Below are 26,879 nucleotides of genomic sequence, written 5' to 3'. Positions count from 1 at the left end.
TTATATGAGGGTAGCTCAGTTTCGTTCAGTCACTCAGTCATGTCCAACTCTCTGCGACCCTATGGACACCAGGTCTCCCTGTCCATCACCAACTCCTGGAGCTTACTCACACTCATGTCCATGGAGTCGGTGATGCCACTGAATCACCTCATTGCCTGTCATCCCCTTCTCCTGCCTTCAATCTTTCCCAGCATTGGGGTCTTTTCCAATGAGTCTGTTTGTCACATCTGTGAGGGTAGCTAGCAGAGTGAGGGTTTCCTCGCATAGTGAGGGTAGCTAGCAACCCCCCAAATCCCAGGGAATGACTAGTGATACTGAGCACAGGGTGATCATGCTTAGCTTCCTTTGGATTCTAGTCCTCCTTTGGATTTTCCATTTCTCTGGCCTGTTTCCCTTTTGCATCCCCCCTGATTCAAAAAGACCTTATTACTCTCAACTTTAAAAATCTACTTCTCACTGTACAAGGTTGGAGGAGTTGGTGAGAAGCAGCCTTTCTCTGTGCCCACACTGAGCCCTTTGAATTCCAGAAACAAGGTTCTGAGGCAGCTGATGAAACTCAGACTTCAGTACTTTCAGAAACCCAGCCAACATTGCAGAGCAAGTGAGAGTGACCACGGTTCAGATGCAGATGGCCCTGTCCTGGCCTCAGACCCACGGGAGGTCCACTTCCCAGTCTACTCAGACCCCTCAGCAGTTGCTTTCATGTTGCTTTTGAAGTGACTTTATAGACTTCTTGGGCTTCCCTGGAGGCTCAGCTGTAATAAATCTGCCTGCAGTGCAGGAGATATGGGTTCCATCCCTGAGTCAGGAAGATCCCCTGCAGAAGGAGATGGCAACCCACTCCAGTGTTCTTGCCTGGGATATCCATGGACAGAGGAGCCTGGAGGGCTACAGTCCCTGGGTTCACAAAGAGTCAGACACAACTTAGCGACTAAACCACCACCACATTATTATCAAAGCAATCTATATTTTATCATAGCAAACTTTGAAAAATATTGGTAATTATGAAAGACGACATTTAAATTTACCTGCATACAGCTCAGAAAAATCCATCAAAGATGATCTTGCTTCATATTTTGATTTATGTCCTTTCCAATTTAAACATTCCCATGGTGTGAAAGTTGCTATACTTTGTTTAACAAAATCCTTATGTTGAGAATAAAGATTATTTCTCATTTTAGAGTATGTATTCTAATAGTCAAAATATTTACCTAATTACTTGGTATAAATCCCCAGAAGTGAGGCTTAAAATTTCCATGCCAAACATAAATCATTTTTACAGCTCTTTGATCTATATGTAATGTCAAAGGACGAAACAAGAAGGAATATTGAATACTTAGATCTGCTGAGGATGATAGCTACAATCTTTGTTAAATCTGTATGCTATTATTTTATGAGGCTCTTTTCTCTTAATGGAATACAAAATAATATCTCAACCTTAACTTGTTGAAGGAAGTTGACTTTTTTTTTCTGTTTTTTAACAAACATTTGTATTTCTTTATATGAACATTTCAGCTTATGGGTCTTGCCAAACTTTTTGCTAGATTACTTGTTTTATTACATACTTGTAGGAGCTATGTATTGGTAATGTCAAGCTTTTGTCAAATGTATTATAGTTTTGAATTTGTAATTTTCCTTTTATTTTTTGACATGTAAGAGTTTAGCAAGGTTGTAGTAAAACCCATGAAGACTTTTCTATGTAGTTTGGCATTCAATGTAATGCTTATATGTTAGTTTTCTGGGGCTGCCATGACCAAGTAGCATATCCCCAGAAGCTTGAATGGCAGACATTTGCTTTCTTACAGCTCCAGAGGCTGGACATCCAAGATCATAGTGTGGTTGGGGTTGATTCTCCTGAGGACTTGCTTCTTGACTTGCAGACAACCACTTCCTCTGCGTCCTCACTTCATCCTTCCTCTGTGTACACCCATCCCTGGGGTTTCTTTCTGTGTTCAACTTCCTTTTCTTATAGGGACAAGAGTCATATTGGATTAGGGCACAACTTAAAGGCCTCAATTTATTTATCTCTTTAAAAACTCTGTCTGCAAATACAGTCACATTCTGAGTCTCTGCAGGTTAGAACTCCAACACATCTACCTGGGGGGACAAAACCCAGTCCATCAGAGTTAATCAAGATCTTCCCTATCTCAAGCTTGCATATATATTTATATTTTATTATCAAGGTCTTCCCCATCTCAAGATTGCATACATATTTATACTTTATTCTTAAGGTTAATGCTATCAAATTTTATATTAAATGCCACTTGGAATTTATTTTGATGTGTGGCATAAATCTTACTGAGGAATAGATTATACAAAGAAAGCCTTGTAGGTAATAAAAGTACATAATTTGCAGAATAATAGTGAAGCAGATTCTCATGTTCTCAACACCCACTCTCATTAAAAAAGATTCTAATTTTTCTGTATATCTCAATTCTATGACACTCCCTGCCTTTAATTTGAGATTTGCAAATGCACATGAGTTCCTAAACAGTACACAGGCTTTTCCTCTTTTGGCCCTTTATGTAAGTAGAATCACAGTGATTATCCTTTTGTGACATAATATTTCTTTTGTGTGTGGTATCGGTTTCTGAGGTTCACTCATTCATATGCAAGCTATTGAATTACTTTTACTGCTCTATAGTAGCCCATACTTTAAATGTACCAAAATCTATCCATTCTATTGTTGCTGGATATTGGAATTGTTTACAGCTCTCTGCTGTTAAGAATATGGTTCACATGTATCTACTTTATGAGATGGATGGGAATTAATGAAACTGAGGGTGTTCACTTGTCCAGCTATGCTATGTCACTACAGTTGACATTCTGATTGACAATGAATGACAACTTCTTCTGCTCCACATCTGAGCCAGCTTTTTCATAGTCACTCATAAATGTTTGCTCAACTGTGAGCTGTGAGATGGTGTTTGGTTGCAATTTTAATTAGTATTTAATTTATCACAAATGAAATTGATCACATTTTAAATGTTCATTGGACTTCCATGTTTCACCTTCCATGCAATGCCTGTTAATGTGTTTTTGACTTCTACTTTTTAGAAATGTTTATTGGTGAAAGGTCTTTACACTTGTTGCACATGTCACTTTCCACTCCCTGGTTTTTGTTTTCCTCATTTTATGATATCTTTTGATGAGCAGCAGTTGTTACTTGTAACATGGTCATATTTATCCATCTTTTGCTCACCAGTTTGTTTGGCTTTTTAAAGAAGTTCTTCATCCCCCACACATCATAATAGCATTCTGTTATGTATGCTCCAAAAGGTTTCATGTTTTTTGCTTTCACATTTATTGTTCAATTTATTAATATCTTCAATTTAAGTTTCAATTTACCTGCAGTTTATATTCATGCCTTGTCTCTGAAGAAAAACAGTTTATTTTCCAGCAAAGCCTGTGGGGAGAAGATACCACCCTACCCTCTCCCCACATCTCCTTCCACCCACAGCCCCATCCCTAGAGGCTGTCAGAGATACAAAAAATGAGAGAGAGAGCGAGAGAGCAGGACAGTAGACAGAGGAAGATAGAGCTGATGTTTTCCATGTGTGGTGTGGAAACTCTCCCGAAGGAGGAAGCATTTCAGTAAAGGCCTGAAGCCAGTGAAGGAGTGAGCTATCTATCCCTGGAAGAGAAGTGTGTTTCAGGGGAATCACAGAGAAAAGGGAAATGCTCTGTGCCTGGAGAGTGCTTGGAGATTTCAAGGAAATGCACAGGGTCCCATGTGGTCTGAGCACCTGAGAGGAGAAGAGGGGAAATGAGGTTCATTTTCACAAATGTTCTTGTTCTTCACACTAGCTGCCTCCGCCTCCGGGTAAAAAAAAGTCTCACTTTTAAAGACTCGCCTGAACCTCCCCTCCACTATGAGACTGTCAGGGCTTCCAGACTCCTGGGCGGGGCGAGTGGACTCTCCACTGCCCTGGATGGGGGTTACTGTCTGTATTACCAGCAGAGAATGAGCTTCTCAAAGACAGATTTTGATCTTTATCACTAGTGATAAAAATGTCCAGTAAATATTGGATGAATTTATCAATGAATCCAAAAAGGAATGATGCCAACATTTTCTTCCATCTTCACCTTGGCCCATTAGAAACTGGGTATAGTAGGAACGCTGGGCTTCTGTTAAGAATAATCTAGTAATGGTCAGGTCAGTCTTTAACCTTGTAGGTAGGTCCTAGGAATGAGACTCAGGCCAAGCTTCCTGCCGCCTCCCCTCAGTGAGAGTTGGTGACCTGTCAGCCCTTCTCTCTGTGTTCCCCCCAGTGGGTGTCAAGGTCTGCAGGCTCCATGGACTGACCGTCCACCTGGCTTGGCTCTCCGTGGCAATCCCCAATTCACAAGTGCCCGCCTGGTACAAGGACGAAGAACCTGGAGTCATTACCTGCTGTGAGTCACAGCCCTGGGACCCTGGCTGATTTGTGTTTGCTTCTGGTGACAAGGGCGTCAGCCTGCCCCTGAATAGAGGGGCTGGCCACGCCGCCCTGGTCAGATTCCCTCACAGACAGCCTCCTGTCATTTCTCCTTGACTCAGCCTGTCCCTCTGCCTTACTGGGAAGTCCTGCCTGTCACAGCCACTGCTGTTCCTCACCCTGAATGAGGAAGTAGGCAAGTTCTTATGATCCTGAGAATCACAAGTGGTGAGGTATGTGCCCATCCCTGGCCTTAGCACCCAGGATGATCAGTGGCCTAGCCCGCACTGCCTGCAGTCGATTCGTTCTGCCTGAGAGAGAGGAGGAGAGGGCAGACTTGGGGTGGGTCCTGAAGGTATGTACTGAGTCAGAGATGCTGAGGTCAGGCCTGGTTTTCCTGGTGGGGAGTCTGAACCATCACTGAAAGACCACAGCCTTCCCCACTGTCTGGGGCTCAGGAAGCCCAGCCAGTCTGCGGGCCCTCTGCTGCCCCTGGGGTGAGCCTGCAGACAGCTGCTCTGGGCTCCATGGGCTGCTCTCCTCTTGGGGTTTGCTGATGGTTTTGGTTCATTGCTACCCTCACATCTCCTTGGACTGTTCAGCAGAAGAGATGTGTACCTGTTCCCTGAGACGCTGAACTCTAACTGGGAATTCCTCCTTTTCTGTGACCTGGAGTTTTGTAAGCATTCTAAATATCTAACAGAATCAAGAACAGAATGTCAGCAGAAGAATGAAAATAAAGAGAAATGAAATGTCATTAATTTTTTTTTTTTTTTCTGGACTCAGTCTTTTAAAAATTTAACTAGTTAATTTCTTTTGGGTGCTCTGGGCCGTCACTGCTGCACACCAGCTTTCGGCAGTGTGGCCTTCATGGCCTGCAGAGGCGCCTCTTCACTGCGGTGCCCGGCTTCTCTCTGTGGTGGCTTCTCTGGGTGTGGAGCGCCTGCTCCAGGGTGTGCACACTTCAGTAGTCGGGTGCCGGGAGCCGGCACATGTGATCCCACCCATGACAAGGCCATGAGGGAGAAAACCTGACAGGCAAGGCAGATCAGGTTTTCAGGGATTCCGAAAAGCTGCCCCCGGCATTCACCTTAAAGATGATATCTGTCTTTCTGATGCTTGCTTCAATAGACTACTCCCTAATTTCTGTGACACAGGCAGAAGGCCTTCCCCAATCTCTTCCTAAATAAGAATTGATTTAAAACTTTAATCAATAAGTTTCCTGGGTGGTGGTATTTTATGAGATTATCCACGGTGAAAGGAGTGTTTTAATTTAAACTCCTTTGCTGGCATTTCAGTTTGTATGGCAAATGCATTTATGTCCTTGGTACTAATCTGCATGATTGCTTATAATACCCTAATCACAAAGTAACATAAAGAACCTGATCATACAAAGGCCCTAATAGACATAGAGCCCTTCGGGGGGTGAGGAAGCCCTATTAGAAAACACAAGAAAAATCATTCTAAAAGTGGCTATTGGGTTAACATTTGCTTGCTGTGTTTTGCTCTTAAGGTGCTAAGGTTGTGTTATACAAACCATTGTTAATATAGTTACAGATGTAGAAAAATAAGAGCTTAGCCCTAGTGTGGTAACAATGAGATGGTTGTTAATTGTCACCCAGGAGTGCTAGGCAGAGGCTGCCTGCCTCACCAAAGTCACAGAGTCAGTGTGGGGTAAACTTCTTAGATAAACTCAGCTGACAACTTCTGCAGAAGGATTAATTTTTATGTTAACAAGGTTATACTTCTATTCTGTCCTGCTGCCCTATGAGACTGCTACCTTTCAGTTAAGGTCACCACAGAAATGGAAAATAGGTTTACATTCACCTGACCTGCATAAAATGTTAATGGGCCCCAAGGCCAGAAGATAATGTACAAGACCCTCAGAAACAAAGAAGTATGCAGAAAACACCCTGGTTTCATGAAGAACAAGCTGATGTAATGTTAAACTACCTTCCCCTTAGAGATGTACTAACTTAGGGTATAAAAGCCACGGTAAAAAATAAAGATTGCCAGGCCCTGCCAGACTCGGCTGTAACCCCCGTCTGGTCTCTCTCTCTCTCCCCCTCGCAGACTTGGCCCTATCAAGGCTGGTCTCATGTGTCTTCTCTCACCCATGCCATTCATCCCGAGGGTACCCCCTGGATCCTGCTGAGGCTGGACCTTGCAGTCGGGGTGCACAGGCTTTGTTGCTCTGTGGCGTGTGGGATCTTCCCAGTTCAGAGATCAAACCTGTGTCCCCTGCATTGGCCGGTGGATTCTTAACCACTGCACCACCAGGGAAGTCCCTGGACTCAATCTTTCTGAAAGAACTGAATTTAGTTTCAGAAGGGAAGTATAGCAGTGACAAGTGAGGCCAATGGTGGTTGGGGAACCTTTCAAGAACTACTCTAAAGGAAGTCCTAGGATGGCTGGAAACAGTACTCATGGTAAAACAAACAAAAAAAGAAGCCAGGCCCAGAATTAGAGCTGCTGGGGGAGAGGATGGGGCGGTGCTGGGCCTCTGGACACCCTCTTTTCTTTCACATCAGCTCCTGCCCACAGACATCATTTAGGATGATAACGCTCAGCCAGGGGGAGACTTGGCAGAAGATTAGTTGGGGAGGGAACCCAAGTTCTCACCACATTAGCGACAGCTTCTCATTCTCCTGTGGCCATCAGATCATCTGAGGTGTTTATTTCAAGGGCTGAACTTATGGTTCAGGCCTGAGCTATCTTATGAAGACAAGAGAGTAGGTGGCACTTGTACTCAGAGGAAGCACACCCTTCTGGGAAAACGGGAAACCTGGAGATGAGCAGGGTGAAATGGAGAGCATCAAGTAAATGTCAGAATATGCTTTGAGTGGGCACATAAATTTGTTCAGAAGAATGTAATTAGTTTAATTTTTTTCCTTAAAGACAAATACTCTCCTGTACAAAATTTATGAAATGAAGACTGTTTCTGCCAATAATATTTAGTAAGGCAGAAATCTATGTAGTATTTCACCAATGTCTCTGAAGGTGTCAACTAAATTTCACCCCAAATTAAACTTCCTCTGTATTTGATGAGCATGTCTGCTCTGTGGGGGACTTATGATGTACATACTTCTGCTTCTTTCCTGTGCAAGGGGATTTACGAGCTTTTCTGTGCACCAGCGTGCTTGATCTTCCACCAAGACATGACTCCTTAGATTGTTTCACCCGCCAGTGAAAAGATTCACAGTGGCTTGGCCACATATCTGAGGCCATGGATGACGGAACTAAGGTTAAGGTTCCAAAGTTGCCGGATTCCCATACTGGGGGGAGTCAAGATGACTGAAGGCAGTTGCATCCAGAGGGTCAGGGGAGGGCACAGCAGGAAGGACGGGGGACTCTAAACCACTTCGGTGGGTATTGGAGAACAAAGTTGGATGCATTTGATCAAGAATTAGTTATGGAAATGTTTGAGACTGGTGTTTGTTCTGTGGAGTCAAGATTCCCCAAGTGATCATTCTGAGGGTTTCCTGGGATTTGATGTAAATCCTAGAAATTGAATATTAATTAAATAACTCTGAACAAATAGGTCTAATCAGAATATAACAGCTCATGACGTTCATTTTTTTCTGTGTAAAATGGAAACATTACTACCTTGTTTATGTGGGGAGTAGCCCATAGTGTTTTGACCCCAGAGAGAGGAGGGGTCACCATATTTCTGCGGTTTGGAAGGAGGGTTCCCCCCGCCAGGTGAGTGGTTGGGGACTAATGCCTGGGGTATCTAGCAGGGCTCTGGAGGCTTGGCTCTCATGACTGTTTTCTGCCTCCTCAGCTTTATCTGGTCAGTATTTCAACTGTCCTGCATAAGGATGCTGAGGAGGACGGTGGTGGCTGAGTCTTGACATTGAAACAATGAGAGGGACTTGCTGTCATTCCTGGTTTGATCTGTGTCTTGCCAAATTGTTCAGCTTCTCCTTTCAGCCTGGATCTTCTAACACCACCCAGGAAATATTAGTGCCAGTACCATCTACCACTCTGTTAGGTGTATGGCAGCTCAGGGACTGTTATGGAAACAGCCTCTTTCTATCATTCACATCCACTTGTTACAGCATCCATAAAGGCTGTGACTTGAGAGGACAGATGGGAGAAGTTTCTATTAAAAGAAAAAAAAAAAAATGCATCCCTCAGGCTCACTGGGGGAAAATCCCCTGATTTGCCATGTGAAGGGCTACCATGGCCTCAGGTATGTGGTGAGCATAGATGACAATGATGAGTGTGAAAGAAGTCTCCAAACCAGGGGAACAGGCATGCTGTCGGGTGAGCTCAGTGTGACAGAAGCTGGGACAGAGGTGTTCATGGGCAAGAAGGAGTAATAAGGGGTTATTTAATTTTCTTAATTTAAAAAAAAATATTAAGCTTTTATAGACTATACTTGAACATTTTGGAAGCTACAAAAAAGATAAACAAAATTTTCTCACTATCTTCTTCACAATAATTCAATTTCTCTCTGTGTTCTTAAACTTTGTTCAAATTTGAAAATTCAATGCAATATGTGCAGATTCTTACTTCTTAATGGTGACTGTGTATTGGGGAGAAAGGGTAGAGTGGACCAAATAGAGTGCAGGGCGCTGGACAGCAAACTACAGACTAGGGAGCTCCAAGCCCGCACTCCCCCAGGGTGAAATCAGTAAAACGACCAAGGTCTGTCAACTCAGAAGACCCAAGAAATAGCAACAATGATCTCTTTTCTGCTCCCACCATTGCCAGCCTTAGCAGGAGTACAGATTAGCTCCTGGGGTATGTTTGTACGTGTGTGTGCGCGCGTGCGTATGTGCGTGTACTTCGTATTTCTTCCTGCCACATAAGTGAGCCTGGATTCTTCAAGTAAGCAATGTCCATGCCATGCAGAGAGCACAGTGAAAAGGGTAGTGTCTTTGGGAGTTGAGTGTGCACACAGAGTTTGTATAATGGGTCCAGGTGCAAATTTGAAGTTGTTCCCATGGTTCATCCCTGCTTTGTGAGGGGAATGGTCTTCCCTTGGGATATCAGCTCAAAGCTTATGGAGAGAAGGACTACACAGGCGTATGTTAGAGCCAGCAGCTCTGGGCATGGATGATGGGCAAACCAAGTGAATTGCTACAGGCTCCTGATGTGAAGGAAGAGACTGTGGACATAGGGATCCCAGGCCTGCAGAGTCAGAGTTCTGATTGCCTGCAGGGGCTCTGGGTGTTAGTGGAGCAGAGGAGTGCAGGGGCTGAGATGCCAGCTGCCTGTCCCAAGACTATAGAGAGAAACTAGACAGAAACTGCAGTGCTTCCAAGTTCAGCACACACATGCGGGCAAGCTGGGGAGGAATTTCATGGGCATCTTGGAGATTATGCTTGCCTTCCAGCACTATGGGGTTCCACAGTCCACGGGTTTCCCATAGCTGATGTGTTGATTCCGTTGATCCTTACTAGGAAAAGGCGGCCATGACCCCACTTTCTTCCTTAGCCTATAGCACCCCTCCCACCTCCCGCTGCCCCATCCCATCCCAGGACCCTACCACTTTGTGCCTTACGACGCATGTGCTCACAACCTTGCTGTCCTTTTGCCTCCTTCCCATGGCACAGAAAGGCCAGTTCAGCTAGTATTTTTCTCTCTTTCGCAAGGATGTCACCCAGCATAAGGCGACTTTCCCATTCCCTCTGCCACACCATTCCAATCAGCGTTCTTTCCTTCTCCTTGTCCTTCTCCTTCTTCGGGTGTGGATGGGGCAAGCAGTAAGTCCATTTGAGGCCATGGGGCGGAGCAAGGTGGGTGGTTGGTGATGATGAGGGCGGGCTGTGGGTGGCTCCAATTCCTCGTCCAGGGTTCGCTTGTTCGTGTTCTTGGGGGAAGATACTGCTCATCATTCTTTCTCCTCTCTATGTGCGGAGGGCACGGTGCGGTGTAGGTAACCGTGTGGGGCAGAGAAGCAAACGGAACGTTCTCTGCTTCTTGCCAAGCCGACTAACGGGGTCAGGAGCCACAGTTGGCCCTCTAGGTCTGAGATGCTAAGTCGCAAATTCCCAGTCCACCGTTTGATAGAGGGTTTTGGGATTGAAGCCAGCAACAAAGAGCAAGAAATAAACCACAAGAGGTGATTGATAAGGGTCCTCAGGCGCCCCTCCACCAGGTCGCAGGATCACGAGGCAGTTAGGAAAGCAGCTAGGAGAGGACAGTTTCCCCACTGCCCCAGACACTTTGGAGGCCGGCCGTGTCTCACCGTGTCTAGCGGTGTTTGTCCGGGGCCAAGCGGGATGAGACAACTGACTGACGGAGAGCATGGGCCGAGTCGGACGTCCAGTTGTCTTGCTATCAAAATCTAGGGCAGGCTTGGGTCTTTCCTCAGTGCAGGGAGGACCTTTGCTTTCAGAAAGGAACGGTTGAATGACCATCTCCACTTAGGCACCTGTGCCATGCTGGTGGAGAAGTTTCTTTGGGACTCATTGGGTCACCTTTCTCCCCTTGGCCATCATGTTGGTGCCGGTGATGCAGGTGGTGGTGCTCGTGGCACGGTGAATCGCTTCTCCCGTTTAGCACTTGGAGGTTCTGCAGCAGACTCCTTGCGCTGGAAATGGAGGCCCAGGTAGCTGTGCGCAGGAGCGTCCCACTGGTGACAAGCACATCCCTGCGTCATTCCTGCCGGAGGTCCACTTCCCAAGTAGCACTACGCCTCCCAAGGACATGCCACCCATAGAGCCTGGTCGCCCATCTTCTCCCTGGACCCTGCTCGACGTGTGGGGCGTTTTCAAGAGCCTGACAGTCCAGAAGGAGACAATTCACGGACCAGCACCCGCTCCTCGTTGCCCCCCGCAGGGCTCAGGAGATCATCTCCTTGCTCCGCTGGCTGTGGGCATTCTGGGAGGCGTTTCCCTGCCGCGTCACTGACCAGAGGCCAGCGGTGCGGCCAGAGAATGCAGACGGGGAAAGAAAGGCAAAGCCACACCCAAAGTCCCATCCAGAGAGGACTCTCCCACCCCCGCAGAAGTGCAAGGCCCTCGGATCGTGCTCAGACCCGGTCACGCACCCCATGCTCTCCAGGAACTTCCCAGCAGAGCCAGCCCTTGAGAGTTCAGTCGCTCAGCACGATCCAGGTGAACACCGTGGCCCCGGGCACACTGCAGGCCCCGCCTTTTTCCAGGAGGCTGCACCAGCCACACCGCCCACAGGAACTCGCTCCTCGCCGGGAACGCTTGGTGGGTCACACAGGGCGTGCCGCACGCAGAGTGTGCCTGGGCGTCTTCACGCATGTGCCTCAGAGCCTACCTACCGCCACAGCCTCAGAGATGGCCGCGGCTTCTTGTTCTTCCTCTTGGTCGCTCGGGCCCTCCCGCTGGCACAAGGGCCGTTGCCAATGCTCGTGAGGCCCGGAGGCGGGCTGTCAGTGCTGGGACGGCCAAGCCGGTCGTGCTCCTGTTCAGGCAGCTTGCCGTGTCTCCCTCCTCCGTGGTTGGACTGGTGAATCACGACTGCGCCGGCAGGCAGGGCTGACTGGGACTTCCGGAGGTCGAAGGTCGGCTTCGGCCGCTTCTGCTCTTGGAGGCGTCTCCACTGCTCTAAGCTGATTCCTTCGACCTCTGTGTCCCCCGTGGACACCTGCGACCCAGGAGCTCTGCGGCTGGCGACTCCCGCAGGCTCCCCGGGGCCGGCGGGGTCAGGCTCCCCGGGGTGTGTGGGGTCAGCCGTGAGGGGGGCCGCTGCCCCTCCCCCAGCACCCCCTTGCCACGCACCCTCCCGGGAGTAGAAGAGCACGTAGGCGCTCTGGCTCAGGGCAGCACTCTCGTCACAGGCGCTCACCTTGGCATCGTCCATCTTATACCACTGGCTGTTGCCCGCTCGCACGTACGAAAAGTAGTGTCCTCGCTCACAGCTCCACTCGGAGTGCACCAGCACGGCATAGAGCACGTAGCCCAGTGGCCCTGCCTTCCGCTCAGACGTGTAGGGCTGCAGGCCGAGGCACTGGGGATAGCGCACTTCCTGAGCCCTTTTGGCCCCGCTCACCTGTGTCAACCGCTTCAGCACCAGCACCAGGAGCTGGGACGTGCTGTGCAAAGTCAACCTCTTGGTGGCAGGCACCTTCCGGAGACAAACGCCACAGTCATAGGCGTTTTCAGCGTCCAGCTTCTCGGGCTTCACCAGCTCTCTCAGAGCTTCCTCCACACTCTGAGCCGCCGTGATATCCAGGCTGATGTCCAGATAAGGGGCAAACGTGTCCGAGACTCCGAGGCGGTGGACACACTGGATCTGAGACCTCCACGTCCCGCCGAAGATCTGACGGATGAGGGTGGTGTCCTCGCAGGGATGGCCCGACGGCTGGGATGCACTCAAGCACCCTTGCTGCATGGCATTCAGAGTGAATATCAGAAACTCGTGGGCATCTTCCTGCTGGTGTCTGTGCAAGCCCGGCAGCAGGTCCTTGCGGGGCCGGATCACCTCTCCTGGGTGAAGGAGGGCTCGGGTCCAGTGAGCTCGCACGGCACAGAGCGTGCAGGAGGTGCTGGCCGGACAGAGGGTGGCGTGCTGCTGGGACACCATCCAGCTGGCCAGGGGCGGTGTGTGGCTCAGACACTGCAGTGCTGCATTCACGTAGCAGGTGTTCCCCAGATTCTGAAGCCCAGCCCCGACCCCCCACGGCCCCCTCCAACTCAGGGCGACTTGGTGGCCAGGCGCCAGCCCTGCTGACCCAGGAGCCAAGTCACCCCGCTGGGGCCGCCCGACCACCGGCGATGGCCCCTCACGGACACAGGGTTCCCGAAGGGCATCCGCACCAGCGGCGCTGGGCCGACAACCTTGCCCTCCGGGGAAGACGTTGAAGGGAGACGGACATGCACCTCCCCCGTGCGCAGAAGCAGCCCCCGGGGTCTCTGCAAACAAGGCCCACGCGTCTTTCCATCTCCTACCTGCCTCTGCACTACGAAGCCTCCTTCCCTCAGAGGGTGCTTCTCTGAGAAAGGGCCTGGGCCCCGCCCCCTCGGGCCTTTCCTGGCTTTCCCACAGCCCCACCCCCGCACGCGCAAGCTCCTCATTGGCTGAGCCGCTGAGGGCGTGCTCACTCACACTCTGGACATCCCACCACCGACACTTTTCTCCGGGAATTCCCCATGACGAAGCCCCGCACGCACTTCCGATCTGGCCCTGCACCAAAGGGCTCAGGATGCAAATGATTCCAAGGGCCTTTGGCCTTCCAGACTTGCCTGCTAGACAGTCACTGCAGGGCTTCCAAGTTCAGCACACACATGCGGGCTGGGGAGGAATTCCGTGGGCTCGCCCTTCAGATCCTAACACGCTTGTGGAAACACATGTCTGCCCACCTACCCTCTCCCCTTGAGGGCTCTCCCCACCCCAGTCCCCTGCCTGAGGACAACCCTCCCCGGACAACAAGAAACCCTTGCTTCAACTTTGCCCTTGACTGAGGTCCACTCCAGTTTCTATGGTTTCTCACCAGCTCCTCTTCTAGGGTTCAGGGTCCTGCCACCAAAACATGCCGCGACTCTAGCACATATGCTTTTCGCCCTTCAGGGCCGGAGGTCATGGTCCAATGCGAGCTCCTTCAGAAAGACACAGGCTCGCTGAAACTTTGGATTCATTTCTTCAGCTCCTTTTCAACCTTAGTTGTCTTGTTCTTTCTTTCTTCTTCTTCTTCTACTTTTTTTTTTTCCGTTTTCTTTCATTTTTTAATTTTTTTTGTACTTTCTGTTCATTTTATTATTTTTTTTTTTTTGCTTGTTTTCATTCTCTTTTTCTACTTTAATTACACTAGTTGACTTCTAGAGTCATCTTTCTAATGTAGGGGCTCAAGACTCACTATAACTTAAGGTATAAAGAGATTTCCCTCCTGGAAGAGGATGACTGTTGGTTTCCTTCTTGGTGTGTGACAGGTATGTTTGTCTGCTCTCCCGTCTTGGCCTTTATGCTTGCCTTCCAGCACTACGGGCGTTCCATAGTCCACGGGTTTCCCATAGCTGACGTGTTGATTCCGTTGATCCTTACTAGGAAAAGACGGTCCTGACCCCACTTTCTTCCTTAGCCTATTGCACCCCTCCTACCTGCTGCTGCCCCATGCCATCCCAGGACCCTACAGGTTTGTGCTTTATGATGCACGTGCTCACAACCTTGCTGTCCTTTTGCCTCCTTCCCATGGCACAGAGAAACCGGATCAGCCAGTATTCATCTCTCTTTTGCACGGATGTCCCCCAGCATCAGGTGACCTTCCCATTCCCTCTGCCACGCCACTCCAATCACCATTCTTTTCCTTCTCCTTCTTCTTCTTCTTCTTCAGAGGGTGTGGATGGGGCAAGCAGTAAGTCCATTTTAGGACTCATAAGGTTAATGAGGAATCATGCTATTGCTAGGATAAAACCGATATCACCGATGCGGTTATATAGAATTGTTTGCAGGGCCGCTGTATGTGCATCTGCTCGTCCATATCATCACCCAATAAGTAAGAATGATATAATTCCCACGTCTTCTCATCCAATAAATAATTGGAATAGATAATTTGGGGTGACGAGAATAATATGGTAATGAGAAATAGGAGGAGGTATTTAAAAAATTGGTTAATGTTGGGATCTAAGTTTATATACCATATTGAAAACTCTCTAATGGATCATGTGACAAATAAGCTACTGGCACAAATATTATTGAGAAATAATCTTTTTTAAAGCTAAGTGATAGTTTGACAGTTTGGATCGTAAGTCAGTGTCAGTTTGAGATAATTATTTCTTGACCTGTGTGAATGAATATTATTGTGGGAATCATACTAGTGATGAAGGCACTTGAGATAGTTGTTTTTACGTAGAATATGTAGTTAGAGGTTTTATAGTTATCAGAACGTGTAGTTATGATGGGGATAGTTAGTAAAAGCAGGGTAACTAATGTGAAGGAAGAGAATAGGTTTATCACTTTTACTTGTAGTTGCACCAATTTTTTGGTTCCTAGGACCAACAGATTACTGCCATTCTCTAAAAGTTTGAAAAAGCCATGTTATTATACATGGGGGCATAGAATTAGCAGTTCTTGCATACTTTTTCAGTAAATAGGAAGATATAAGCTTCTATTATTAGGTTCACAATCCAATGTTTTTTTTTTAAACTACATTTACAGTACAAGGGTCCTAGAATAATCTTTGGGTTCAGCGATAATAAGGATAAAATATTTAATGATATGAGGGCATTCTTTCGTGTAAAGGAGGGTGAAATATTATTGATACGGTGAGTATATTTCCTCATTGTGTTGTGATTAATATGTAAAGAGAATATAAGGCAGTAATTATTATATTTAGTCCTATTAAAATGATTGTAATATTGGATCATCAAAAAGTAGATATTACTACAAATAGCTCTCCAATCAGGTTAATTGTTGGGGGGAGAGCTAAGTTGGTTAGGCTTGCCAAGAGTCATCAGGTGGCTCTTAGTGGAAGGAAGGTTTGTAGACCTCGGGCTAGAATTATTGTTCGACTGTGGATTCGTTCATAGTTAGTTTGCTAGGCAGAAAAGCATGGATGAGGTGAGGCCATGAGCAATTATTAGGGCTGTGGCTCCCACATAGCTTCAAGGTGTTTGGATGAGGATGGCTGCGATGACAAGTGCTATATGACTGACAGAGGAGCATGCAATAACGATTTAAGATCTGTTTGGTGGAGACAGATTGAGCTGGTCATAACTATGCCCCATAGGGATAGTATAATAAAGGGATATGCTATAAATTCGGTAAGTGGATTTAGGAATGTTGTGATTCGTAGTATGCCATATCCTCCTAATTTTAGTAGGACTGCTGCAAGGACCATGGAGCCTGCAATGCGGGCTTCTACATGGGCTTTAGGCAATCAAAGGTGGAGGCCGTATAGCAGTAGTTTTACTCTGAAGGCTATTATACATGCTAGTCATATGAAAACATTTGATCAGGAGTTGGATAAAGGCTGTACTCAGTATTGGAGCACTAGAAAGTTTAGGGATCCAATTATATTTTGGAGATAAACTAATGCGACTAGTAGTGGAAGAGAGCCTACTAGTGTATAAAACAGGAAGTAGAGGCCGGCGTTTAGGTGTTCTGTTTGATTTCCCCATCGAGTAATAATAATGAGTGTTGGGACTAGTGTTGCTTCAAATAGAATATAAAAGAAGATTAGTTCTATAGCAGTGAAGGTCATAATTAGAAATAGTTGTAGCAGAATTAATATAGTAATATATGCTTTTGGGGGGGTTAGATTTTCTTTTGATAAGTGGTGTTGACTTGCTATTAGTATTAGGGAAAGAAGCCATATAGTTAGAATTAATAGTGGTGTTGACAGGGAATCAGAAAAAAACACTAATGAGAAGTTGAGGCTATTACCACTAAATTGATTTATAAGGAGAAGGCTTGTGAGGATAATTAATAGGCTATGAGTTGTAGAAATAATTCAGATCATATTGCCTTTTGATAATCAGATCAGGGGTATGAGTATTACTGTAGGAATAATATATTTTAGCATTGAAGTAGGTTAAGATTTTGAACGTAATCAGTGCCATATGTATTTGATACTATTACTAGTAGTGATAATCCTAGTGCTGCTTCACAGGCTGCAAAAACTAGTAAAATAATAGGCATCATGGTTGCTAGGGTGAAGTGTGAATTTAGGATCATTAGGGTGACTGTTACAAATAGGGATAATATTATTCCTTCTAGGCATAGGCGGGAGGACATGAGGTGGGATCGATATATTAATAATCTTGTAAGGGATACTATAAATGCTATTATAATATTTATATATACTAGAGACACTTGGTAATTATGAATTTAATCACAGTCTAATGAGTCAAAATCATTTATTTTATTTTAAACTAAGTACCATATTCGGTTCATTCTAGTCCCTTTTGGGTTCATTCATAAGCTAGGCTTGCAGCTAATAGTAAAATTAAGAAAAGGGCTATGGTGAGTATTGTACCTAGATTATTTGTTTGTGAGGCTCATGGTAGTGGTAGAAGGAGTGCAATTTCTAGGTCAAAAAGAAGAACTGTGACAGCCAATAGGAAAAATTTTATAAAGAAGGGTAGGCGAGCTGACCCTATGGGGTCAAATCCACATTCATATGGGCTTGTTTCTTCTGAGTAGACATTTAATTGAGGAAGTCAGAATGCAATAATAACAAGTAGTGAGGCTAGTGTAAAATTGGTTAGGAGAGCTAGTATTAGGTTTATTATTCTTTTTCGGGTTATACCGAAACTAACTGATTGGAAGTCAGCTGTACTAATTAATACTAAAAGAATATGAGCCTCATCAATAGATAGACACGTAGAGGAATAGTCATACTACGTCTACGAAATGTCAGTATCAGGCAGCAGCCTCGAAGCCAAAATGGTGGCTGGAAGTAAAGTGGAATTTTAATTGGCAGAAAAGCAGACAATTAAGAAAGTGGACCCAATAATAACATGAAGGCCGTGGAAGCCTGTGGCTATGAAGAAAGTTGAGCCATAAACTCTGTCTGAGATAGTAAAAGGTGTTTCATAGTATTCTGAGGCTTGTAGTAGTGTGAAATAGACATCTAGTGCAATGGTAATAAATAGGGCTTGTAATATGTGGTTACGGTTTCTCTCTATAAGGCCATGATGGGGTCAAGTAATAGAGACTCCTGAGTCTAGTAAGACGGAGGTATTAAGTAGTGGGACTTCTAAGGGGTTATGTGGGTGAATGCCTGTTGGGGGCCAGCAACCGCCTAATTCGGGTGTTGGGGCAAGGCTTGAGTGATAGAATGCCCAGAAAAATCCAGTGAAAAATAAGACCTCGGAGATAATGAAAAGGATTATTCCACAGCGGAGACCTTTTTGGACAGTTGGAGTGTGGTGTCCTTGGAAGGTACTTTCTCAGATAATATCTCGTCATCATTGATATATTGTAAGTATATTTGTTGTTAGGCTGCGTGTTAGTAGGATTGTTGAGTTGAAGTGAAATCATATAATTAAACCAGAGGTTATTAGGAGGGCTGATAGAGCTCCTGTTAGGGGTCAGGGACTTGGATTTACTATATGGTAGGCATGGGTTTGGTGTGTCATTATGTATTGTCGTGTAGGTAAAGGCTGACTGGGAGGGTAAATACGTAGGCTTGAATTATAGCTACTGCAAACTCAAGAATTTTAAGTAGTACTAGAATAATAAATGCAATGAGGGCTATTGTGGTACTGATATTTATTAGTGCAAGTGTGGCTCCTCCAATCAGGTGAATTAGCAAATGTCCTGCAGTAACAGTGGCTGTTAGTCATACGGCTAAGGCAATTGGTTGAATAAAAAGGCTAATAGTCTCAATAATGACCAGTATAGGAGTCAATGGGGCTGGTGTTCCTTGTGGAAGGAAGTGGGCGAGTGATGCTTTAGTTTTGTTGCGGAAGCCCGTAACTACAGCTCCTGCTCATAGGGGAAGAGCCATACCCAGGTTTATTGATAGTTGTGTGGTTGGTGGAAATGAGTGGGGTAATAGACCTGGGAGATTTGTTGACCCAATAAAAAAAATTAAAGACATAAGTATTAATGTTCATGTTTGCCCTTTGGCATTATGGATTCCTATTATTTGTTTTGATACAAGTTGAAGTATTCACTGTTGGAGAGAACTAAGACGATTATTTACTAGACAATTTGATGTTGGAAACAGTAGGCTAGGGAACATAACGATGAGGGTAGCAAGCGCAAGGCCTAGGATTAATGGGGTAATAAAAGAGGCAAATAAATTTTCATTCATTTTGTTTCTCATGGGGTGTTTTGTTTTTGTATTTTGGTTGATGTGGGTTCTGGGTTAAAATGGAAACTGTGTTTTGAAATTTTTAATTGAAAAATAATAAAGAGTTCTAGAAATGTTGATGTAATTATCATAAGTCATGTTGATGTATCTAGTTGTGGCATATCATTAAGGAGAGTATTGTGCTCTCAGTCTCTAGCTTAAAAGGCTAGTGCTATTTTAGCATCTTAATGATTTTATAGTATTGATGCAGATCATTTTTCAAAATATTTTAGTGGGACTAGTTCAAGAACAATGGGCATGAAGCTGTGATTTGATGCACAGATTTCAGAACATTTTCCATAGTACAGACCTGGTGGAGTTGACATAAGAGTTGGTTGGTTTAGGTGGCCTGGGATTGTGTCTGTTTTTAGCCCTAAAGAAGGTAAGGGTCAAGAGTGTAGTACATCTTCAGAAGAAACTAATATTCGAATTGTTATTTCTGTTGGTAGAACAACTCGGTTATCTACTTCTAGTAGTCATAGTTCTCCTGGTTTTAATTGTGATGTTGGAATCATATAGGAATCGAAGCTTAAGTCTTCATAGTCAGTATATTCATAGCTTCAATATCATTGATGTCCTATAGTTTTTACTGTGAGAGATGGGTTGTTAATTTCATCTATCATATATAAGATTCGCAAAGATGGGAGGGCAATTAAAATTAGGATAATGGCTGGTAAGATAGTTCAGACAGTCTCTACCTCTTGGGCGTCTATTGTACTGGTGTGAGTTAGTTTTGTCGTTAGCATTAATGAGATGATGCAGAGTACTAGCGAGCTGATTAGAAAGACAATTATTAGTGTATGATCATGAAAATGTAATAATTCTTCTATGATAGGTGATGTTGCATCTTGGAAGCCTAGTTGTATGGGGTAAGCCATATGAGGTATACGGGGTTTTCACCTGTATTTTAACTTTGACAAAGTTATATCATGTTTTACTAACACCTCATCAATTGAGAAAGACATAGTGGCTATGATGTTGGCTTGAAACCAGCTATGGGGGGTTCGATTCCTTCCTTTCTTATTTTAAGTTGATGTATGTAGGTTCTTCAAATGTATGATATGGTGGAGGGCACCCATTTAGTCACTCTAAATTTGTTGTTGTCAGTTCTACGGTTAGGACTTCTCGTTTAGATGCGAACGCTTCTCAGATAATAAAGATTATTAGTATGACTGCTGTTAAAGAGATAAATGAGCCTATAGATGAGATGGTATTTCACATTGTATATACATCTGGGTAGTCAGGATAGCATCGTGGTATACCAGACAATCCTAGGAAATGCTGTGGGAAAAAGGTTATATTTACACCTACAAATATAATTACAAAATGGATTTTGGCTCATGTATTATTAAGGGTATATCCTGAGAATAGTGGAAATCAGTGAACAAATCCCCCTTTAATAGCAAATACAACCCCTATTGATAATACATAGTGGAAATGTGCAACTACATAGTATGTGTCGTGGAGAACAATATTGAGAGAACAATTGGCAAGAACAATTCCAGTTAAGCCTCCAACTGTAAAAAGGAAAACAGAGCCTAGAGCTCATATTATAGCAGGTGATCATTTAATGTTACCTCCGTGAAGTGTTGCTAATCAACTAAAGACTTTCACTCCAGTTGGGATGGCAATAATTATGGTAGCTGATGTGAAATAGGCTCGTGTGTCAACGTCTATTCCAACTGTGAGCATGTGGTGGGCTCATACAATAAACCCTAGAAATCCAATTGATATTATAGCCCAGACTATTCCCATGTACCCAAATGGTTCTTTTTTTCCTGAATAATAGGTTACGATGTGAGAGATTATAGCAAACCTGGGTAAAATAAGAATATATACTTCAGGGTGTCCAAAGAATCAGAATAAGTGTTGATACAGAATAGGGTCTCCGTCTCCTGCTGGGTCAAAGAAAGTTGTATTTAAATTTCGGTCTGTTAGTAGTATTGTAATTCCGGCTGCTAGTACAAGGAGTGAGAGAAGCAGTAATATGGCAGTAATTAATACACATCACACGAGCAGAGGGGTTTGATATTGTGATATAGCAGGGGATTTTATATTAATGATTGTTGTAATAAAATTAATGGCCCCTAGAATTGAAGAGACACCTGCCAGGTGTAGAGAAAAAATAGTTAGATCCACTGAAGCCCCTGCATGTGCTAGATTACCAGCTAGAGGGGGATATACAGTTCAGCCTGTTCCTGCTCCGGCTTCAACTATAGATGATGCTAGAAGTAGTAAAAAAGAGGGAGGGAGGAGTCAGAAACTTATATTATTTATCCGAGAAAATGCTATATCTGGGGCACCAATTATTAGGGGAACTAGTCAATTGCCAAATCCTCCAATTATAATTGGCATTCCTATAAAGAAAATTATTACGAATGCATGTTCGGTTACAACTATGTTATAAATTTGGTCGTCTCCAAGCAGGGTTCCAGGCTGACCCAGGTCAGCACCAATCAATAGGCTTAGGGCTGTTCCTACGATGCCTGCTCAGGCACCAAATATTAAATACAGGGTGCCAATGTCTTTATGATTAGTTGAAAATAATCAGCAGTTGATGAACGTAGGTAAAATGGCTGAGCGAAGCATTAGACTGTAAATCTAAAGACAGGTTTATACTCCTCTGTTTACCAAGCCCTGTGGTGAAACTACATGTTGAATTGCAAATTCAAAAAAGCGGCTTCAATTCTGCCGGGGCTTCTCCCGCCTTTTTTTCCTCACGGCGGGAGAAGTAGATTGAAGCCAGTTGACTAGGGTGTTTAGCTGTTAACTAAAGTTTCCTGTGGGTGGAGCCCACCAATCTAGTGAGGATTTAGCTTAATTAAAGTGGTTGATTTGCATTCAATTGATGTAAGATATGGTCTTGCAATCCTTATCAGGAGTTAAGTATATTATACTTGCTTAGGGCGTTGAAGGCTCTTGGTCTAGGTTAACCTAAACTCCTATTCTAGTACTGATAGAATTGGTGTAAGTGGTAGCAGTATGGTAGATAGCACAACTATTGTAGGTAGGAGGGTTATTTGTTTTGTAGTAGAAAATTGTCATTTTATTTTTATGTTATTTGTGGAGGGGAATATTGTTAGTGCGGTGGAATATGTAAGTCGTATATAAAAATATAGGTTTAGTAGTGCTGTAATTGCTATGAGGGTGGGTAAGATGAGGCTATTATTCTTTGTTATTTCTTGGATAATTATTCATTTTGGCATAAATCCTGATAGTGGGGGAAGTCCTCCTATTGATAAGAGGGTGACGAGGATTAGGACTGTTATTATGGGTATTTTATTTTGTGTGTGTGATAATGATAGAGTAGTGGTAGTTGAATTGGCTATAAATAGTGTAAACATGGTGGAAGTTATAATCATGTAAATGATCAGATTTAGTAATGTTATAGTGGGATATTATGATAAGACTGCTGTTATTCAGCCTATGTGGGCGATTGATGAGTAAGCTATGATTTTTCATAGTTGGGTTTGGTTTAGTCCTCCTCAGCCTCCGATCATAATTGACAGGATGGAAATGGTTAAGATTATGTTTAGATTAATGGATGGAAAGATTTGGTAGAGTACAGATATGGGTGCAATTTTTTGTCATGTTAGGAGAATTAGGCCTGATGACAAGGGAATGCCTTGTGTTACTTCTGGGACTCAGAAGTGGAATGGGGCTATTCCTAATTTTATGGTGAGGGCTATTGTTATGAGTATTGATGCTATTGGATTAAATAGTTTTATTACAGTTCATTGACCTGAAAATATTAGGTTGATAATAACAGCTATTATTAGTAGTATTGAGGCTGTTGATTGGGTTAAAAAATATTTGGTTGATGCTTCTGTAGCTCATGGGTTATGCTTTTTTTATTGTAATAGGAATGATAGCGAGTATATTTATTTCAAATCCAATTCAAACCAGTAGTCAATGGGAGCTGATTATAACAATGATAGTTCCTAGTATTATCGTTGATAAGATAAGAATAAAGATGATTGGGCTTATTAGTACGGGAAGGATATAAACCAACATCTTCGGGGTATGGACCCAATAGCTTAATTAGCTGACCTTACTATTAGAATTTGGTGTAATTGGGAGCATGAAGAGTTTTGGATTCTTAGGAGTAGGTTCAATTCCTATAGTTCTAAAAATAAGAGGGCTTAAACCTCTATTATTTACTCTATCAAAGTAAATCTTTTGTCAGACATATTTCTTATGTTTGTGGGGGGATGCTTGATAGGAAAATGGGTAGTGATACGTGTCATATCCATAGGGCTAGTGTTAGAGGTAAGAAAATTTTTTCATAATAGATGCATTAGTTGGTCATAGCGAAATCGAGGATAAGATGCTCGGATTCATAGGAAAGAGATTGTTAGCAGTAGAGATTTAATAGTAAAATTGATTGTGTAAAGTTCTGGTAGAATTGGATTATGAAATGCTCCTAGGAATAGAATTGTTGTGAAGATATTTATTATAATAATGTTGGCATATTCTGCCATGAAAAATAGGGTGAATGGTCCCGCTGCATATTCTACATTAAAGCCTGAGACTAGTTCTGATTCACTTTTGGTGAGGTCAAATGGGGCTCGGTTTGTTTCTGCTAGTGTTGAGATGAATCATATTATTGCTAAGGGTCATGCTGGAAAAATTAGTCACACTTGTTCTTGTGTAATAATTAGAGTGGAAAGTGTGAAGGACCCATTTATTAGGAGAACAGATAATAGGATAATTGCTAGTGTTACTTCATATGAAATTGCTTGTGCTACTGCTTGTCAGGCTCCAATTAGTGCATATTTAGAATTGGAGGCCCAGCCTGATCAACGGACAGAATATACAGCTAGGCTTGATATTGCTAGTATAAATAGAACTCCTAGGTTTATGTTGATGAGAGGATATGGCATGGGTAGGGGGATTCATATAGTTAGGGCTAGGCTTAGGGCTAAAATAAATATTGAAATTGAGGATGTGGTGGGTCGTAGTGGTTCTTTAATAAAAAGTTGAATAGCATCTGCAATAGGTTGGAGTAGGCCGTAGGGGCCTACAACTTTCGGGCCTTTCCAAAATTGCATATATCCTAGGACTTTCTGTTCTACTAGTGTGAGGAATGCTACGGCTAGGAGAATAGGAATAATTAGTATTAAAACATTAATTATAAACATTTTGTTTAGGAGAAGATTTGAATCTCTGATTATAAAGGTTTAAGTTTTACGCAATTACCGGGCTCTGCCACCTTAACAAAACCCTTTTCTAGGGTGAAGTTTGTTTGTGAGATTAATTAAGATAAGGTCATTAATTGATTTAAGGCGCTTGTTTGAAGTTGGCCTTATTTCTCTGGCCCTTTCGTACTGGGAGAAATACATAATAGATAGAAACCGACCTGGATTACTCCGGTCTGAACTCAGATCACGTGGGACTTTAATCGTTGAACAAAGGAAACTTTGATAGCGGTTGCGCCATCAGGATGTCCTGATCCAACATCGAGGTTGTAAACACTATTGTCAATATGGACTCTTGAATAGGATTGCGCTGTTATCCCTAGGGTAACTTGTTCCGTTGATCAATTTTTTTGGATCAATAAGCGATTGTGTGATTTGACCTGTGGGTCTAGTCTTTAAAATCCCTCAGAGGATTTTTTGTTCTCCGAGGTCACCCCAACCAAAGCTGTTAGCCCATAAAGAGTGTTGTTGTTTCCTTAGTAATTAAGTTTGCTTCTTTGGGCTAAGTAGTTAAAGCTCCATAGGGTCTTCTCGTCTTATTCGCATATTCCCGCCTCTTCACGGCAAGGTCAATTTCACTGATTGGAAGTAAGACACAGTAAAACCCTCGTGTGGCCATTCATACAAGTCCTTATTTAGAGAACAAGTGATTATGCTACCTTTGCACGGTCAGGACACCGCGGCCGTTTAACAGTTGTCACTGGGCTGGCAGTGCCTCCAATACTAGTTATGCTGGAGGTGATGTCTTTGGTAAACAGGTGGGGTTTAGTGTTTGCCGAGTTCCTTTTACTTCTTTTAATCTTTCCTTAAGTGCATTCCTGTGTTGGATTAACAGTGTGATTAATAAGCTATTTATAGTTAGGCTATTCTTATTTTGCTGTTAATAGTCAGAATATTATCAGGCACTGACTTAAACTCATGCAGGGAGAAGGTACTTCTTGTTACTCATATTAACATTATTGCTTCTATTTTTAATAGATTAGTCCAGTATTAGGCTAGGAGTTGATTATTTATTATTGAAATTAATGTAATTTTATTGTTGAGCTTTAATGCTTTCTTAATTGGTGGCTGCTTTTAGGCCCACTATGGTGTTGTCAAGTTTTACTCTCTAGTTAAGGTTGTATCCATTTCTAAAAGGCTGTACCTTTTTAGACTAACTTTTAAAAATACAGTATAATTTGCTCATATTTTTGGTATTTTTAAAACTGAACTAATATTCATTTTCTGGACAACCAGCTATCATCAGGCTCGTTAGGCGTATCACCTCTACTTATAAATCTTCTCACTATTTTGCCACATAGATGAGTTGGTTCTTGGTAAATTGTTCATAAGTAGCTCGTCTGGTTTCGGGGTACTTAGCTGAAATTTGTTTTGTTAAGTTTTTACCAGTTAACTCATTATGCAAAAGGTACAAGTGATAATCTTTGCTTTTTTGTACTTTAATTTTTTTCTTTCATCGTTCACTTGCAGTACTTTCTCTATAGTGCCATATTTAAAATTTCTATCTCTTATACTTTTAATAATAGGTAAATGTTTTATTTATAGTATTTTGGTAATTTAGTGTAAATGAATTTGTGGGCTAGAATTGGTTCAAGATATTCATGACATGTGAAATCTTCTAGGTGTAAACTAGGTGCTTTGTTTAAGCTATATCTTGATTTATCCAAGCACACTTTCCAGTATGCTTACCTTGTTACGACTTGTCTCCTCTCATATGATTAATACATATAAATAAGTTTAAGTGTATTGTGCCTATTTGAGGAGGGTGACGGGTGGTGTGTGCGTGCTTCATGGCCTAGTTCAACTAAGCACTCTATTCTTAGTTTACTGCTAAATCCTCCTTTGGTTATTAATTTCATAATAACTTTCATATTGGATTTTCTTAAGTTAGAAAATGTAGCCCATTTCGTCCCATTCCATAGGTTACACCTTGACCTAACATTTTTATGTATTATAATTGTGCTTACTTTTGTTCCTTTTTAGGGTTTGCTGAAGACGGCGGTATATAGGCTGTATTAGCAAGGAATGGTGAGGTCTATCTGGGTTTATCGATTATAGAACAGGCTCCTCTAGAAAGGTATAAAGCACCGCCAAGTCCTTTGAGTTTTAAGCTATTGCGGGTAGTACTCTGGCAAATAGTTTTGTTTATGCAACTATTTGTGTTTAGGGCTAAGCATAGTGGGGTATCTAATCCCAGTTTGGGTCTTAGCTATCGTGTTTCAGCAGCTGTAGAGTTACTTTCGTTATTTATTTTTGTTGCAATTATGGCTTTTTACAGCTTAATTGGAATTTAACTTTATTTGATGTGGTGCTTTGACACACTTTACGCCATGTGCCTATTAACTTGGGTTAATCGTATGACCGCGGTGGCTGGCACGAAATTTACCAACCCTAATTAACATGACTTAGTCAAACTTTTGTTTATGGCTTAATTTTTATCACTGCTGTCTCCCGTGGGGGTGTGGCTAAGCAAGGTGTTGTGAGCTACGGGCGTGTGCTTGATACCAGCTCCTCTTAGTCTTATTAACTTTAAGGGCCTTT

At 43.4% G+C, this 26,879-nt stretch overlaps 2 long non-coding RNA genes across 2 annotated transcripts; one reads left to right on the top strand and one right to left on the bottom strand.

Annotated features, from left to right (window-relative positions):
- Positions 1-432: 432 nt before the first annotated feature.
- LOC122674859 lies at positions 433-25,610 on the bottom strand. Its single transcript, XR_006335067.1, has 4 exons — positions 25,545-25,610; positions 7,319-7,323; positions 5,264-5,268; positions 433-446 (listed from the first exon to the last, which is right to left on the bottom strand). It is a non-coding gene; the product is annotated as an uncharacterized LOC122674859 (long non-coding RNA).
- LOC122674857 lies at positions 8,462-20,826 on the top strand. Its single transcript, XR_006335065.1, has 3 exons — positions 8,462-8,472; positions 19,537-19,540; positions 20,435-20,826. It is a non-coding gene; the product is annotated as an uncharacterized LOC122674857 (long non-coding RNA).
- Positions 25,611-26,879: the final 1,269 nt, after the last annotated feature.

The sequence above is a fragment of the Cervus elaphus genome, chromosome 18 (assembly GCF_910594005.1).
Source record: "Cervus elaphus chromosome 18, mCerEla1.1, whole genome shotgun sequence".
Classification (NCBI taxonomy): domain Eukaryota; kingdom Metazoa; phylum Chordata; class Mammalia; order Artiodactyla; family Cervidae; genus Cervus; species Cervus elaphus.
Note: the sequence above shows the minus strand (reverse complement) of the source record. Positions and strands in the feature narration are given on the sequence as shown.